Raw genomic sequence first — 12150 nt, 5'->3', positions numbered from 1 at the left:
ATGCACCGAGCATTCCACTTCAAGAGCGATATTGATAGACTGTCTCTTAGCAGGCACCAAGGAGAGGAACGGCTAATCAACTGTAAAACTTGTTTATTGTTTGCAGAAATATCTTGGAGTGTTTTATTAACCTTTGCTGTTTCAAGGGAGGCCATCTTATATAGTCAAGACAGATACTTGTGTGGAAGCAAGAGTACAAATGAAAAAGAGTAAGAAAGACGAGAGAAAAGAAAATGGAAAATGTTGTATAGGAAACTTCTCTATAAATTTCTAATCATCTTATAGCTTTCAAAATAACAGTCCAATTTTCACGAGTACTTCTAGTTAATTGAAAAATATCGTTGACATTTAAAAGACCCCAAAATCTTGTTCTTTCTAGTGCAAGTATAAAATGAGGTCTTTGCAGTACGAACACGCAAAACTCTTCTCACCTATGTAATTTTAACAACCCTAATATTTGGCCTCAGAATAGGGAGTATCTTCCAAACTAATTACTTTATCGAGTTTGGATTACCTTTGCAGATGACAGTGAAACAAAATGTTAAACAGAATTTATTGAAAACTATTTTAAGAAATGATCTTTCACAATATGTATATATATCTGGACGCCTAACCACAACACTAACCAAATGTATCTAAAATTTAAAACATTATTACATTAACGAAATCGATTGTTCCGTAATAGAACACGTGACATTCTAAGTACAACATCGATGGCTTCAGAAAATGTGACCATTGCCTCCTACGATTGCAGTACTGAGCAGAATATTGGAATTCATGAAATTTTTCAGACACTTCTGTTTGGTCTTATTGATCGATTTTCAAATATCAACTAGGTAAAATAATGTATTTTCCACTTAGTGGATTTTCAATGCCTTGAAAGCTAATCGAACAGGGAAAACAATTAAAACAAAAAACATATTCACTCACCAACACTGAAAGTACATTAAAAATAAACATTTTCGTTGTATTTGTATGCTATACACATAGATGCACATGCACACACACACACACACACACACACACACACACACACACACACACACACACACACACACACACACACACACACACACACGTTTCTGCAGATATAGGTATATCACTCATTTTAACTTGTAAACAGATAAATCTAAAACGTGTTTTTGCATGTGACAATTGTGTTAATGAATATGTATCACATTGTAACAGCTTCTGACAGCTAATCAAATCTCGAAGTGATTACAAATAGCTTTGATTATTTTTTGTCTTCTTGATTCCCACATATTCTTTGATCGTTTGAATATTCGGAAATGTGATATTCGGGGTAACAAGTCAAGGAACTTCTACTTACAACAGTAATAACAACGACAATAACAAAATCAACAACAAAGACAATAATAACTATACTTTCAGTTTTTGGCACAAGGCCAGCATGTTTGGGGGAGAGTATAAAGCACATCGACCCCAGTGATTAACTGGTATTTAATTTTTCGACCCCAAAAGAATAAAAGAAATCCCCGACGGATTTTGAACTCAAAACGTAAATTGCACGAAATGCCACTAAGCATTTCGTCCAGTGTGCTAACGATTCTGCCGGCTCTCCTCCTCCTCCTCCTCCTCCTCCTCCTACTACTACTACTACTACTACTATCAATATTGATGTTCGCATGAGAAGTGGCAGCAGCATACGACCTCTTTCGTCATAGCCACCAGATAGAGAAAAACTGCCTTTGCTTCCCGGCCAAAGGAAGCAGGACAATCTTCATAATGAACTCGGACTATAGCCGGATCCGTCGTACACGTGAAAATAACTGTTCGTCGAAGTTCCACAAGTCAGTAATGAACGGACGCTGTACTAGTGCATGCAGAACGGTTTCCTCGCTCCGCATGCATCTCGGACAAACCGTCTGACTGCACATCCGTGCTTGTAGAGTTTATCACGAACCGGTAGCACCCCCCCCCCGGTAGCACTGCCAGGGCAGAGGTTTCTAGAAAAGCGCGTCGAAAAAACGGCGACCACACCTGCTCACAGCTAAGGTATCACTGGAGATGTTGCAGCCTCAGCGCATATCTGCGCATCACCAGCCACGGCATGCCCAGTCCTCCACGCAACAAGTGCTGACAGCAAATGGACTGTCTGACAAGCGGTACCCTTCCTTTCCACAAAAAGCAGAAGAGTAAGGGCACTAGCCTGTTTAGTCACGAAGTGGGACAAGGGACAACAGTCAGGTGGTAGTATATGACGGATGCGTTGTACGCATTCACCACTTTCACCCGACCTTTCAGTGACAGCTTCCTCTCGGCCCATTTATGGGTGAGACTGGCCACCCTGTCTGTCACCTCTCTCTAGTTCTTGTCCACTTGGAGGTCCGGACCAAACCAGACACCGAGCAACTTAACCGGTCCTTCCGTCCAGTGCCCCACAGCGCTGTAGGTCGGCATGGACCTGCCTCTCCAGGTGCCGAGCTGCAGGCTCACTGATTTCTCCTGGTTAATCATTGCACTTGTCACCGCTTCGTATTCCCTTAGCGTAGTGCCGACCATCTCTATTTCAGAGACATCCGACACTATCACGGTAACATCGGCCTCACACGCTGACACACCTCTTCCACATCCTAGCTCACGCGGGATGTTCCTCGAAACATCTAGCTTTCGCAGTAATGGCTCGAGTGCCAGTACACAGAGAAAGGGTGAGAGTGGGCATCCTTGACGGACCAAACGGGTGATGCTAAACGATTCCGACAGGTACATTTACTTTGACCACCGAACAAATGTCGTACATTGCAGCGATCCAGCCTCTGAAAATGGGACCGAAGCCAGCCTCCAAGTACCGATGGTCGACACTATCGAAGACTTTCGACTGATCCAAATTGATCAGGGCCCCACCCATGCCAGGTTCTTTACCATCCCTCGCGTGAGATGGAAGTTGTCGTGGATAGATCTGTTGGGAATAGCGCAAGTCTGCGCATCACCCACCAGTCTGACCACGACAAGCGCCAACCTTTTTGCTAATATCTTGGCCAAAATATTGTAATCTGCATTTAGTAGAATTACAAGCCTAAAGTTATCAACAATGTCCCTCTTGTTCAGATCCTTTCTCCGTAGCGTCACCACACCTCGGCTCACAGATCTGGGGATTCTCCCGTTCTGCTGTCAGTTGCGGTAGGCTTCTACCAAAATCTCACCGAACAAGTCTGGCATATGAATATAAAGTTCGAAAGGCAGACCATCCAATCCCGGAGACATCTCCCTCGTGCAACTGTCCAGTACGTTTCATACATCTTTCGGCATTTCGTAGAACTCCACATCTCTGGCCGAAAGTCGCGGCAGTCCATCGAGGTAGGTGAAGTTCACCTCCGCCTCCGAACCACTGTGCGTCTCATATAGTTCAGCAAAGTGCCGCTGAAATTCCGTACAAATCTGTTTGGACTCGCGTAGCATGCGTCCGTCCCGACCCATCAAAGACCGAATTGTGGTTTTATTGCCACGTTGCGCCTCGGCCACTCGGGCCCAGCGAACGGCTTTTATTCCCTCGTGTCTTAGAGCACGTACCCTAGCTCTGATAATGAAACCTTCAAGCTTGGTGTTGAAGAATTAGTTCAGAACCAACCTCGCTGCCAGCACGTCGGTCGCTACGCCTCTACTGAGTGCCTCTTCTAACTTCCTAACTAGTTCTCCCTAGTTCTCTCTAGTGTTCTCTATCGCTAATTCCCTGCTAAATTCTACAGCTTCTACTCTAACCGCCCATTTTAGGGCTGCCCACTATCGGTTGTTGACTGTACCCGTCAATTTTCGATGGACTAACTAATTAATCCGGTCTCTGAAAGCTTGGCGCACCGGGAAAGACGCGGTTAGCTTCCAGTATCCGGGACCCTGCCTATGGAGCCTACCTATGTCGACCATACAGATCATAAATTTGTGGTCTGTATAGCTGACAACTTCAAATTGTGGATAACCTATGTTTTTCTTAATCTGCTGACCTACAAGATACCCTGTCTAGATAAGATCTGGATGACCCAACGCTATTTACCCACGTCCATATTGACATGCAACTATCAATATATTCATGAGAATACATACATAAAACAAAACATACAAATCTGCACATATACATACATACACACACACGTACATACTTACATACATGCATACATACAAACATACCCTGCTGATATTGAAATTCCGGTGAAGGAGTCTTGGATCTAGGTTAGAAACCGACTCTTCTATTGGCCTGAAATCTTGAAATAAAACTGAATAATTACATACATACATGCATGCATTTTTGCATATACACACATAGGTATGTTTGTATGTATGTATGTATGTATGTATGTACGTATGTATGTATCCAGTAGGTTATGTCAAACCTGCTGGTTCCGACCATGGTGTTGTGTAGTTTCCCCTTAGTCAAAACCATGCAATGGGGCGATAGCCAGTATTATAATTATTCTCTCTCTCTCTCTCTCTCTCTCTCTCTCTCTCTCTCTCTCTCTCTCTCTCTCTCTCTCTCTATATATATATATATATATATATATATATATATATATATATATATTTAATGAATTCAAAGATTCACATACCAAAGAAGTATCCTACCGAGAAGTTCCCTGTCGAAAGCAATTTATCAAAATCACCGTAAAAGAATCCTTACTTTCAATTTGAAAATGTTCTAAAAAATATAACAATTATCAATACACCTGATGAAGAATGAAATTTTGAAAACTGAACTGTAGGAATGATATATATATATATCCAGGTAGGTTTTTGAAGACTGGTCAATAAATGACTTCTTAAGAATGTCATGGAACCGTGTGTGTGTGTGTGTGTGTGTGTGTGTGTGTATTGCAAGTGAAGAAAAACTGTCAAAACATTCAATAGAGTTTTTGTACATTTTATTATAATCTGATAACACCGTGAATAGTTAATATGGATTTCACGGTGCGGAATGTATATAATATTGATAGGTTCGTGTACGTATCGTATGCTGTGAAATGATTAATTGGAGGGAGAGGCGAATGAGAAAGAGACACAGACAGACAGATACGAGGAATGTTTATTTGATAGGAATGCCCTACCGGTAGGAGACAGGGACCGCTATTATGTTAAATGATGAAATGGTTAGTTTCAGGAAGTGACGAATACAGGGAGAGTGTGAGAAACAGGGAACAGTGTTTGCCGAGGGGAGATTGGTGGAGAGTGACTGCGAGTACTGTACACAGAACGCTGCTGCAGACATATAATCACACATACATGTTTCACATATACACATATTTCAAGATTCTCTGTATAATTTTATCATAGTGTTTTCAAAATAATTATCGAAGTTGCACGTGTACTTCTAGTTAACAGAAAAAGCGTCAATTTGAGCTAAAGTAGCATCAAAACCTTTGTTCTTTCTAGCGCCAGTATTAACAGGAAAGATTGTTTTGCAGTACGATCACGTTAAAAATCTTTCTCGCCTATGTAATAATAACGACCCTAATATCTGACCTGAGAATGGTGACAGTCTTTCTAAACGATTACTTTATCGAGTTAGGATATAACCTTCGCAAATAACAGTGAAACAAAATTTTATCTTTTATGTTTTAGTTGTTTCAGTCATTTGACTGCGGCCATGCTGGGGCACCCCCTTGAAGGGCTTTAGTCGAACAAATTGACCCTAGGACTCATTTTTTGAAGTTTAGTACCTATTCTACGGGCCTCTTTTGTCGAATTGCTAAGTTAAGGGAACATGAGCATACCAACACCTGTTGTCAAGTGGTAGCGGGGGACAAACACAGACACAGAGACACTTCTTTCAGGTTACGTCTATCAAATCCACTTACAAGATTTTGGTTAGCCCGAGGCTATAGTAGAAGACACTTGCCCAAGGTGACAGGCAGTGAAATTGAGCCTGGAACCATGTCGTTGAGAAGAAAGCTTCTTACCACAGAAAACTATTTTATGAAATGATCTTTGGCAATATGTATACATCTGGACGCCTAACCACAACACTATCCAAATATATCTAAAATTTGAAAGAAAATATTAAGGAAATCGATTGGTCCTTTATAGAACACGTGCCATTCTAGGTTCAACACCAATGGCTTCAGAAAATGCGACCATTACCTCCACGACACCAGAATTGAGCAGAATATTGTAATTCTTGAATTTTTATTGGTACTTATTGATGGATTTTCAAATATCAAACTAGGTAAAATGATCTATTTCCCATTCAATGGATTTTTAATGCCATGAAAGCTGATCGAACAGCGAAAACAATTAAAGCAAAATAAGCCAAAAAAATACAAAACAAAACAAAACAAAACATACTCACCAACACTGAAATCACATTAAAAATAGACATTTTGCTATCTGTATGCTATATACATAGAAACACACACGCACACGAACACACACACATACACACACACACATACACTCACACACACTAATGCGGTAAACAGATAAATCTACCACGTGTTTTGCATGTGACAATTGTGTCAATAAATATGTATCACATTCTAACAGCTTCTGACAGCTAATCAAATCTCGATGACTAATCGTATTCCGATGAGTTTACGAAAACTGTTGCTTATTTTTGTGTTCTTACTTTCATATTCTTTCAATCATTTTTGGATATTAAGAATGCGACACTCAAGGTATGAAATCAAAAGCTTCAATTTAACAGTTTCCCAATCCAAACAGATCAGGTGCTAGAGCATAACCAGACCCGATCTAGTGGTGGTGGACAAGATGCACACATGTGCTACATAGTTGATGTTGCATGCCCCTTTGACCCACGAGTAGTCAAGAAGGAAAGCAAACAAGATAGATGTATGCAATCCTCTTATGTACGAAATAGCCCGGCTATGGAAAATGAAGAAGATGAAGGTAGTGCCAATTATTGTTGGACCCTTGGGGACAGTATCAGAAAGCATGAAGGGGAATATAAAGGAAATATGAATAGGGAGCCCAGTAAAACTGTTGCAAAAAGTTTGCTTCCTTGGCTGGTTGGTGGAAGCAGGAACCACTGCATGATAAATATGTGAACAAGGTGATGTTGAGCAGAAGCACACCCATCAGTGGCTACGAAGCTCAGGGCTAAAAGCAGAGATCGAAGGCTTCATCTTAGCAGCTCAAGTTTAAAGATTATTTACTCGGTACTACCAAGGCGATGTGATGAATTATGGTGGTGTTCCATAGCGCCAATTCCGCAATGATGAGATTTAAAGAGTGAACTAGAAATAATCTATTAATAATAATTGCTAAAATAGTAGGCTGTACATTTGTTTTTTATAAAGTTATGAAGCAGTATTAATTTAGAGAGAAATAATAATGATAGTTTGTATATGTGACATTCAGAGCACTGGGCAGAAATCACATCGTGTTTATGCTGCTCAGCCGGCTACACACTGCTGTTTTAAATATACAGTCGGATTTTCCAGTCCGTACCAGTTCCAAGTCAACCGTTCGTTGGCCTACGTGCACCTACGCGACGGCGATCCCGAAGTCGTGTTGCTCCACGGTGTCTTGGATGTGGAGCCGTGTTGTTCGTGTCCACTTCACTCTGGGCGCTTCTTTTGAAACCGTGCGTCACCAGACGACGGCCTGTGAATGTGCACGGGGGCACGAACGACGACGCGAGTGAAGGGCGTCCGCCGCGACTTCCACCGGCGAGAACATTTATGTTAAACTGATGAGAAATATGAAGTTACTTCATCGCGACAATAGCTTCAGATTTCTGCAAATAAGTATTGGAACAACTCGGCCACCTGGTGATTGCTTCAGTACCAATCTTCAGAAACTGGGTTTTACAAAACCAGAAAAAAAATACACCTAATCAAAAGACTACAGCTACACACTGCCGAAGGTACTGTCAAAATATGTAAAGCATTCATGGAGTTCAGCATGTGATAAGATTTACATATGCAATGCCATCCGTACCATCACCCATATGCGCATGGATACAGTCCATATATACAGTAGGGGGGGGGGGGACAAATATTCGTACATGTAAAAATTTTTTATTTATTTAATTTCTAATGAACATAAATGGGATATACCAATACTATATTTGCATACACATGCATAAACTAAGAATATGCAAAAGAAACTAATAAATTATAGTAACTAATGAATTTATATACAATTATAAATATTTAGGGGTGAAAAAAGTATTCGTACAGAACATAAATAACTGATAATTCTGATTTAATACTTTGTAGCATAACCATTATTCAGTTCCACTTCAACCAATCTCTTCTTGTAGTTCTTAATCAATGACTCGCATGTTTCTTTAGGAATTTTTTCCCATTCTTCTTGACAAATTTTCTTCAAATCAGGAAAGCACGTTGGGGCTCTTGAATGAATTTTAATTTTCAAGTAACGCCACAAATTTTCAATGGGGTTCAAGTCAGGTGACTGGCTTGGCCATTCTAATAATTTTATATTGTGATTGACAATCCATTTTTTGGTAGACTTCGCCGTGTGCTTAGAGTCGTTATCCTGTTGTAAAACCCACCCTTCACAAAGCTGAAACTATTTTACAGAGTCCCATAAATTATTGTTCAAAATATTTTGGTACATCTCTGCATTCATTCTACCTTCTATCACATGTAAATTTCCAGTGCCATTTTCAGAGTAACACCCCTACACAATGATGTTGCCACCTCCAAACTTTACAGTAGGAATTGTGTTTTTCAGCAAATAGGTAGCACCATCTTTCCTCCAAGTATGGCTACACGAATCATTCAAACAATTCAATTTCCGTCTCGTCTGTCCATAGAACATTTTCCCAGAATGTATCAGATTTATCTTTATGTTCATAAACAAATTTTAAACGGGCATCTCTATGCCTTTTAGTCAACAGTGGAGTTCATTGCTGATTGTTCATAGTGTAACACTAGTCCCTGAAGCTAATAAATCTTGCAACTTCTTTCTGGTGATCATTGCGTTTTTTTCGATACTTCACTTAATTTTTCTTAAAGATCTAGGGGAAATCTTGCGTAGTGCACCGGATCTTATTCTGTTTTCAACAGTTCCCGATTTTTTTTAATATCTTTGAATAAATGAAGATATGGTAGAAAATGGAATACAAAGGGTCTCTGATATTTTCCTGTAACTTTTACCTGCTTTCCACTGTTCAATAATTAAGTTTTTCACTGAATTTGTGAGTTCTTTACTTTTCGCCATTACTATGACACTACTTTATGTTGTTTCAGTGCTGAATGAAGAAGCTAGCGTTTTGACACTTAAAAATGACTACTGATAAGATTATTGGAACAAACAAGAAAGTTCTAGGAAAAAGAAATATTATTTTAACAGTATTTTGTAGCATAGAAACTCATAAATTTATTCTGCACGAATACTTTTTTCACCCTAAATATATATATTTGTATATAAATTCATTGGTTACTATAATTTATTAGTTTCTTTTGCATATTCTTAGTTTATGCATGTGTATGCAAATATAGTATTGGTATATCCCATTTATATTCATTAGAAATTAAATAGATAAAAAATTTTGACATGTACGAATATCTATTTCTCCCACTGTATATATATATGCATACATATGCACATACATGTATATACATGTATATACACAAGAATGCATGCATACATACATGAATCACATGCACGCACGCACACACACACACACACACACAAAATGCTAAATTGATTCCTTACATTATTAGTGAAAGGAAATAAGATAGTGTGATGGTCCATGTCCTTTTCATAAATATTAGCATCTTCACTGGAGTGGAACGATTACAACTAGTAATAGAAACCGTATCGCTCTCCAAGCTCACCGGAAGTCAAACATCACGGTAGTTGTCATTATTCGGATGAATTAATTAACCATAACAGGATAAGATAAGTGTAAATATTAACGTGAATAAAAGCCATCTAACGATGGACAGGTAAGCATTAGAAGGGGTTTACCAGATAACACAATGACATTCATTGTAATAAGTTTTTTGTTCTGTTTCATCAATAGCACATATTACTACTGAATACATTGTTTTCTACATCAAAGTACCCAACTTGAGATCAATTAACAAACATGTTTTTATTGTTTCACATTAAACATTTATCCTGTACAATGATATCATTGAATTTTAAACTGATTGTTTTTATTTTTAAATATTTCATTTTACAAAATTAGTCATATAAATATGGCAAATATATTCTCCTCGCGATGTGGTGAGATCGACGTAGTATATATGTAGAATTCATCGTTATTCGAGCTACTAGTCAGATCCTACAGCGTTGGAAAAGGATAATGGCTTTCTAGATACTTTATCCTGAAAAGAAAAGACGAAGTAGATACAGCTTAAACGCCTTTGATCATAGGTTTTCTTAATCGGGAACAACCTAAGGCTGGAAAACATCAATCTAACAAGATAAATCTGGCATGATATAGATAAACAGGTAGTCAGATAAATAGGGAGAGAGAGAGAGGGGGGGAGTATATCGATAGCTGGGATTGTGGAGTAGAAGAACGGGAAAAATATTCGCTTTGGGAGCTGGAGAATGAGACTCATCCTAATGGTAGAAACGAAGAGAAGAAATGTAGGTATATATTGTTGGCACTCCGTCGCTTACGACGTCGAGTGTTCCAGTTGATCCGATCAACGGAACAGCCTGCTCGTGAAATTAACGTGCAAGTGACTGGGCACTCTACAGACACGTGTACCCTTAACGTAGTTCTCGGTGATATTCAGCGTGACACAGTGTGACAAGGCTGGTCCTTTGAAATACAGGTGCAACAGAAACAAGAAGTAAGAATGAGAGAAAGTTGTGGTGAAAGAGTACAGCAGGGATCACCACCACCCCCTGCCGGAGCCTCGTGGAGCTTTAGGTGTTTTCGCTCAATAAACACTCACAACGCCCGGTCTGGGAATCGAAACCGCGACCCTATGACCGCGAGTCCGCTGCCCTAACCACTGGGCCATTGCGCCTCCATGTAGGTATATAGGGTACATCAAAATCCAGGCGTATTTAGATGTCAGAGGAAAGGATCGTGTTGTAGTAGCAGCAGAAGTGGCAGAGAGGAAGTCAAAAAACCAAGTGGGGAAGTGCTCTTCTGCAGGCCAGTGTTTGTAGCATATTAAACAGCGAGTACTTGCTAATCAGGTTGTCATAAAAAAACAGTGCTGTCATTTCCAATGAGGAATAACAGTAATATCCCAAATATATGGCCGATATTCCAATGTAGTTCATAACTGATTGAAGATGAAGCGTTTTGTACTCTTGGGGCGAATTTCCGCTCTTTGAGATACATTTTTTGCTGTTATATATTCCAGGTTGCCATGACGGATCACTAGACACTTTTAGGCTTGGCATAGATCGCATCACATAATGACTCCACTCTGTTAGCTACACCCATCTCTCTCTCTCTCAACCAGAGCTCAGTTTTGTTCCTATTAACTCATTTTGTATACCAACGACGATCTATTTATCACCTTCCATTCCTCCCTGAACGAATTACTGCTCTCTCTCTCTCTCATCATTTAATATAGTGTCGCTACACACACACGCACACACACACACACACACACACACACACACACACACACACACACACACACACACACACACACACACACACACACACACACACACAACATTGACCATACAGAGGAGCCGAGCGTTTCGTTTGTGGTCCTTGAGTCACTTTTGTAACACTCTCTTCTTTAAAATTCTTGTATTGAATTCAGTCTCTCTTGTTTCCGCTACCATATATATATATATATATATATATATATAAGCAAGGAGAATGGAGTGAGCAATTCCTTTTATGCCATTGATTTACAATTGTTTCATCGAAAATCGACCTCATGAGGATTGCTATATTATGCAATAATATATGCTATCTTTCTTACATGAGGTATCATAGACAGAAAATCGAAGATCGATTCTTCAGAATCATGCATAAAAGTTATTTGCTGTAGACATTTCAATTAACGATAATGTGTATCTGTATCAAGTTGGGCGAGACTTTGCTAATATAGGAAGACAACATCGTTGCTTCCGTTTCGGTCTTCCATTTTCCTCCTTCTTCGATATTGAATTAGTCCACATTTAAAATTAATGCTTAATTTAGAGCTTTTTTTTTTTTAAAGAAATTATTAAATATTTTGTTGCATGTATTCGAGATTGAATAATAGAATTTTAAATTTCAAG

Source organism: Octopus bimaculoides, chromosome 2, assembly GCF_046866305.1.
Source record: "Octopus bimaculoides isolate indiv1 chromosome 2, ASM4686630v1, whole genome shotgun sequence".
Classification (NCBI taxonomy): Eukaryota; Metazoa; Mollusca; class Cephalopoda; order Octopoda; family Octopodidae; genus Octopus; species Octopus bimaculoides.
This window is presented reverse-complemented; position numbering follows the sequence as displayed.